The sequence below is a fragment of the Amphiura filiformis genome, chromosome 3, assembly GCF_039555335.1.
Source record: "Amphiura filiformis chromosome 3, Afil_fr2py, whole genome shotgun sequence".
Lineage (NCBI taxonomy): Eukaryota > Metazoa > Echinodermata > Ophiuroidea > Amphilepidida > Amphiuridae > Amphiura > Amphiura filiformis.
Window position 1 is genome coordinate 40,307,022 of NC_092630.1, and position 8,071 is coordinate 40,315,092.

The window sequence follows — 8,071 nt, forward strand, 5'->3', positions numbered from 1 at the left end:
TATTGTCAATTAAACGGACCAATTTTATCACAGAGAAAAATGTTTTATAACCATGCATGACTGCATGTGACACCACCAAACCAAAATGAATCATCTGCCATGCAGTATCAATTTATTTTTTGTTACCATTTGAAGCCGTCCAATAAGCCCTTTCACAAATTTCAAAAATCTCAGACTGCGCATCATCTGCTCATCAACATCTGCATCTGTTTGAGAGATACACAACCCAATCTCCTCCATTGACGATGCGTGTGATGAACCGCGCCTGAAAGGGATACCCCATGATTTTACTTTCCTGATTTCACACTAGCATTTTCTAGCTAGCTCATCAATAACTTCATTGTCTGATGCAGAAGAAGTCTTGTTCAGAAGACATTGACACCAAATATATGTAAAACACACATAGGAAATGTTTTTTACAACAACAAAAAAGTTGAAATACTGTGAGGAGTCCTCAATGTTTATCTCATCATGCTCATGGATATTACCCACAATGCACTTTGATCTGAAATTGTGAAAGGGCTGATTTAGCAGAAAATGTAGAATCCAGGAAGCAGTTAGCACCCTCCAAGAAAATTTTGACATTTAGAGGGAAATGTTGCTTCCATAATAAAGAAATACATATGATGGCAAATATTGCTATATTTTGTGAGAATTGTACATTTGTCTAGACCTACTGACAAATGACTAATTTGGCTGGATTGAGTTACATTTAAATGTGATGTGTTGTCTCACATATATAATATATTTATTGTTAAAGCCCCTACAGACATTTTAGTGGATGTAGAATATTCGATTATTTCGATATAACATATCTTACTGTCTTCGTTATTTAATCTACATGTATTCCCATTCTATTTCCAGTATTAATGTTTAATTTCTAACAAGTGTTTAACAATGTATTTCCACCAGATATTCTACATAACATATTATCAATGTTACGTCATCAAACATTCGTGAATATTACTGGAAATAGAATGGGAATAGATTAAATAATGAAGACATTCTATGTCGAATACTCGGGAGTCTGTAGCAGCCTTTATGTTGAAATGGTGGCTGGCTGGATGGCAGGCCAATTGTTGTGACTGTTAAAATACCAGCATATTTACTGTACATGATCAGTTTCAAGCTATCAATAGTGTGTTATCAATAACATTCTGATATACATGTATGCCTACATTTGAACAGTAAGCATATAAACTCCTCAACAAAAGTTTGGAAAGTTTTTTTCACGCATCTGTATCTCACATTATTTGTGACATATTCATATCGTGTTGTATATCAATGGATAGCTACAATACTCCCCTTTACAATGACACCCCATTTGAAACAATAACATTTTTCACGGCTGAGTATACGCCTTGTGAATGTAGTGGGGTCTCAAACAGAATTTGCCAAATTGACCATTATTCTGTGCTCAAACAACGCTAGCCACTAACCTCAATAGCGGGTGGAAAAACCACAGGCAGCCACAATAGTCGGGCACCTTCTCCTCATGCTGCTCACCGACCTGGTTACACGTTACTGTGGCATGGCATTCCATTCTTCAACAAGGATTCGTCGCAGGTCATTCAATGTGGTTCCATATGGGCTTCTCGGCACGTACAGCACGATTAAGCTGGTCCCACAAGTGTTCAATCGGGTTGAGGTCTGGCCTGATGGCAGGCCATTTTGGCTCTACTCCCATATTCTGTAGGTAGTCGTTGATTACCGTGGCTCTGTGGGGCGAGCGGTGTCATCTTGGAGGATTGCATTAGGTCCCAGATTGTGAAGATATGGATTGCAGCTTGCTGCACAGAATAATGCTTAATTTGGCAAATTCTGTTTGAGACCCCACTACATTCACAAGGCGTGTACTCAGCTGTGAAAAATGTCATTGTTTCAAATGGGATGTCATTGTAAAGGGGAGTATTGTAGCTATCCATTGATATCCAACACGATATTAATATGTCACAAATAATTTGAGATACAAATGCTTGAAAAAACTTTCCAAACTTTTGTTGAGGAGTTTATTTTCAGCATTAAACTAGACTAACTAGTCAACTCAGATTTTTTTTGTACATTTTAAGTACTCAAAATCAGTTTCTGGTTTGCAATTTTTCTCCAAACATTTGAGTCTGGAAATATTGTTGCATTGTGTTTTATGTTTGGCAATTTAATATTATGCATTCAATTAGCTTGGGCACACAGTTTGATTGTTTTATTGAAAAATATTGTTATTTTTAAAAGATTTTTCTTTTTTTGCATTTACTAAAGGTAGCAACAAATTGATCCATGTCATCTCATTCCAGTTTTACATAGAACAGGTTTCAAGGATGTAGCTTGAACTACAGTAAATGGTGCATGTCATTGCACTGGGTTATTCTAGTTGAAATCCACACACCCCCTGTGGAAGACATGACTTCCACACAGGGAGTGTGAATTTCAAATGGAATTATGTGGATGGGTGAGTCCATTTAAAATTCACGTCTAAAGGGATGTATGGATTTTAACTGGAATAGCCCATTGCAGATATTGGTTTAAAAATTGATCAAAGTTGGAAAAGATTTTGCAAATCAAAATGGCTGGTATACACACCGATAATAATGTGATATCGGTAGTTGTAGATCATCTTATTTAGACATCAAAATATACAAAAATTGTAATATATATCATAAGCAGAATATTTTGGGTGAGAGGTTTATATATCATATTCTGCAAGTTAAAAAAACATGTGGGTGGGCTCTTGTTGGAGTATGGGTGTTTAATGGAATGAACATGATATAACCTATTTAAGGGTGTTTGTCTTAATAGCATTGTACATGTGCTATGGTGAAGTGCAATTTTCATTTGAACATTTAAATGAAAGTTGAGAGTAATATAAAATTAGACTTCAACACTACTTGTTTTTATTTCGCTTACCAGGAACTTCCTCGTCGTCAGCCGATGTTGTTAGCTCTAATGTTTTCTTGGAAACGGCTAGAGACTATCCTGATCAGATGATGTTACACTACGTCATCAAGTAGTGTTGAAGTCTAATTTTAATTCTTCTCATTTTATAACCACTATGTATGAATCTGCAATTCTATATAAATGAAAGCTGTGTCAAAATATTGAACTAAGAATATTGTTTTTAGATGAGGGCATGGGAGTGGGAAATTTGTGCGATATGGTTTAATACCTCAAATACTGAGTACTAAGGATAGAGCTACATGTATATGAAGAAAAATATTATTTTGTAAATACCTATGAGTTGCTCAAGAAAATTACGCATTCCCTTAAGACCAGCACCAGTTGCGGTATTGATGGCGTCAGCTCAAACCTTCTTAAGCAGATCATCCCCGAAATTCTTGATGTCATCACACATATTTTTAATAGCTCCTTGTCAACAGGTATTGTTCCACCAAAATTGAAAACGGCCAAAGTGAATCCGTTTTTAAATCTGGTGACAAACATACGTTTACCAATTATCGTCCTATTTCTATCTTGCCATCTATTTCAAAATTGCTTGAAAAGATCATTTATAACCGGATCCTTGACTTTATTACTAAGCACAAAATTCTCAGTCCAAACCAATTTGGCTAAAAAAAAAACCATTCCACCTACATGGCCATTAATAACCTGTATGACACTATAACCACTGCAATTGACAAGAAACTATGCACAGTTGGTATCTTCCTTGATTTAAGCAAGGCTTTCGACACCCTTGACCATTCCATTCTCCTTCAAAAACTTTACCACTGTGGCATTAGAGGAACTTCCAATTTGTGGATTAAAAACTATTTAAAGGACAGACAACAATTTGTTGTCTTCAATGGGAAAAAATCCCCACTAATACCATCCATTGTGGAGTTCCTCAGGGTTCGATCCTGGGTCCTTTACTTTTCCTCCTTTACATAAATGATCTGCCCAACTGCTCTTCTACACTTAAATTTATACTTTTTGCAGACGATACTAATATAATTTGTACCAATAAAGATCCTATTAGCCTTGAAACTTTACTAAATAAAGATCTTGAAATAATTTCCAATTGGTTTAAATTAAACAAGCTGTCACTAAATGTAAGTAAAACTAATTACATGATATTTAAAAATAAATATAATCCAAATCCTAACATTGAGATCAAAGTTAATATTGATAACAAACAATTAGGTCAAGTAAACACTACTAAATTCTTGGGGATCCTAATTGATGATAATTTAAGTTGGAAGTCCCACACCACTCACGTTTGTAACATCATCTCTAAATATAATGGCATCATCAGAAAAGTTAGGCAATTTCTCCCAATTGAGTCATTACCAACCCTGTATAACTCTTTGGTTTATCCTTACCTAAACTATTGTGCAATTATCTGGGCTGATAAGAACAATTCACACCGTGACTCTGTTCTCCTGTTGCAAAAGAAGCTTGTCAGAACCTGCACTAACTTCGCTCTGGTTAGCACATGCTGACCCACTTTTTTCAACTCAAAAAAAATAAAAAATACATGATTTGTACATTCTCCAACTTGTGATTTTTATGTATCAGTTTTATCATGGTCTCCTCCCCAACGACCTACTTGATCATAATTACTTTATTGTTAACAGTGATGTGCATAATTACAACACTTTCGTCATGCAGGCGATATCCATATTGATCAAACCAACACGTGCCTTGCATATAACACCATTAGAATCCAAGGTGCATTACTTTGGAATAATTTACCATCAACTCTGAAAAATGCACCCTCGGTTGCTGTTTTCAAGCAGCACATGAAAAAATATCTTCTTGGAAAATATATGCCAAGTGATTCGTAATTTCCCATCATGTTTCACAATTTACTACTATTCATTTGGGTCTCTATCGTATTTTGCTATCATGTAAGCAAATTTTGTTGTCGGCACCCTCATTTTTGGTATTATTCAGTATAGGGCCTATTATAGGCCCACTATTTCTACATTTCCATTGAGCAGCATTTTGGCTTTAACTTTTGCTTTTCACTATTTTGTACATTATTATGCTGAGTGCATGAAGTTTGTACCACTCTGAATTTTTACCTTGTATAATTTATTATTATTTGTAGTTCTTTGTTTCCAGTTGTAACTTTAGGTCGAGGGCACTGCACCTCACGCTCTGCGTTTAGCAGTGTCCTCATCCATCATCTTGCCCATGTAAGTTTTTCATTGATATTTACCTTTTTCAATGTACACTGTGTATATATTTATATTTATAATTTTCATAATTGTATAATTCATTGTTTATTGTAGCTTGATGAATATTGTTGCTTGTTGCTTGATGAATGGATAAAATAAAATTGATTGATTGATTGATTGATTGATTGAAAGTGTTTGGTACTCATAATCCTAATCTTAAGCTTTATCAGAGATTTTATGGACAAAATATTATAACTGCACCACCAAAGGATCAAAATGAATGTAAAGGTGATTTCGAGACCTTCCAATTGTTGAGTTGCTGTTCTTTGTTTAAAGACAACTGTATAGACAGTGGTATTCAATTCTGTCCCCATTTACAAAGGACATGCCACTGCCAATACAGACTGTCTTCAAACATCAACTCAACAGTTCTCAAAACTCCCAATTTGTGACTTTACGCTCATTTCATGGGAGCAGGACACATGTAGGCCAGTTTGATCACAATCTCGTTCAATTGCATAAAACAGTGAAAGTGTAAATTGCTATCCTTTATGTCTACAGCTAGCGCCGTACCATGCTGAATTTGACAGTCTTGCTCGCACAATTAAAAAAACTGGACAAAATAAAAGTACGAACACACTTTTATTTATTCCATTTTCATTTTGATATCCAATTGTCTCTTACCAGATTGCTTTAGACTTTGCCATTTCGCTTCAGTGGCATATTTTATGCTTGTTCCAAAAATCTGAATTTTGGTGAATTTTAGGGTGTTCTGGTTGGGAAAATTGCAGATAATCATCTTTAATATCTTAATAATAACCCTAACCTTCATACCGTAAAACCTACCTTAAACTCTTGGGGTGGGGCAAATATTCTAGAGAAGGGACAACCATTAAGTACTGTATGAAGATGTACACAACACCTTTTGATCAAAGCAGACTCAACCTCTAAGCATTAAAACATGTATGTGTCCAATTCAGTCTGATTTTGTTGAAATGTTTCACAATATTTCCCCTTTCCCAAGTAATTACCTGTTGTAGAATTTTGATGTACCAAATGAATTACATTTACTTTAATAAAAAATGGCAAAAATGTACAATTTTAAATTGATAATCACAATTCTCTTGCACCAAATCTCAATGGACTAGTATCATGGCATAATTAATGAGTGATCACTGGTGTACACATCAACTTGCAGACATGCCAACTTTGAAAAACTCAAAATCCTATTTTCACACCGCAAAAACCATATTAACCATATGAAAAGCTTATTTTTCTAAAGTAAGCTCACAACTTATTGTCTAGTAGTACTTTCAATCACTTGCCGTAACCATTTACTGCTCATTCAGTGAGTTGAGGGTGGCAGATTAAGATTGTGATAATCACACTTGGTAACATGTTTCACCAGCCGTTTAACTGTAGACCTTTCTTGTCACACGACAGGTTCGCATATTTTGATGCAGTAGCAGCAGGCACATTTCAGAGCCATATTTTGTGAAAGAAAACCATATGCTCGTATTTTCCATACAAAATATTGCGAAACTATACTAGTTGGCGTGTCTGAACTTGTTTAACAAATCGTCTTTCCAACTTTGCGTGTATAACTTCTAAAGATTCTACCGAGTGAGGCAGGGATTTGTTTTGACACACACTGTGGTGGCACATCAATAGGATCTATGCTTTCCTTCAAAGTTTTTCTGGGGTGGGGGCAAGGGCTGTGGTTGTATTTAGTTTCAAGTACGCTTCAGCCAAAACTGAAAGGCTAAATGACACTGTTTGAATATCCCACCACCTGACATAGCTTGCATTACCTGACACATGTTGTAGCTTGGTATGATAAAAAATTCCAAGTCAATGATTTCAGTTTTTGTTGGATGTCCTTAAGGGCTCTGTCACCCACCTTTGCATAGTATTTTGTGGGACTTGAGAGCACATCCGATACACCAAATTGCATTCCAAATATGAGGAATGTCCTGATATCAAATAAAATTTCCCAAATTTGGGAAACTTATAGTATATAAGTATATCCAACACGAAAGGTCAAAATTTTCATATGATAGCCGGTCATCCCAGCTACATACACTTTTAAGTACATAGCAATAGATTTTTAAAGTCTACCTAGAGGACTGTTAAATGTCAATTTGTAATTATTTAATATTTTGCCATAAAATTTGTATTATGTCACAAATTTCAAAAAATCTATTTATTTGGTATCAGAATATTCCTCATATTCAAAATGCAATTTGGTGTCTGATGTGCTCTCAGATCCTACAAAAAATACTATGTAAAGGTGGATGACATAGCCCTTAAGAACACACAACCTGTTGTTAGATAAAGTTGGAACGATAACCTGCCGCATACTTCCTAGCGGAAATGCATAAAGTGTAATAATTATGTTAATATTGATAAAATTATCATGTGATATCAATTAAGTTTAAATTATAATTAGTATTGTTTGTTTTGATGTTACATGAATAAATAAATTTTATGCTCCGAATGTGACACATTTGATTGGATTAAGTTTAGTGCTTGTAGTTTGTTGAAAATAATTCTGAATTATAGCTTCATTTCTTAATGAATTATAGACGAATCCAATTTCACGCATTCCTATACCTTAATGGCTGCCAAAGTTGGGTCCCCGTCTGCTCAATCTTACCTAAAATGTGACATAATGCGGCCTTGGAGGGTATTTTAAACCGCATTCTATCACCTGTGTTACACGTAGACAAAAGAATGATGACAGTTTACAACACAAAAGAATCTAACATTGATTTTTAAGCGGCTTTTTGGTGTTGCGGGGACCCAAAGATGGCCGACCAAATCCTGACCATGACATGGCTCGTTAGATTCGTCTATATCATGGCAGTTATAATTTTGATTATTATGTATTTACTCAATGCACCCACCAGTTCCACTTGATGAGAGGAAGTTGTGTTTCACCCATGCAGCTCTATGGATTC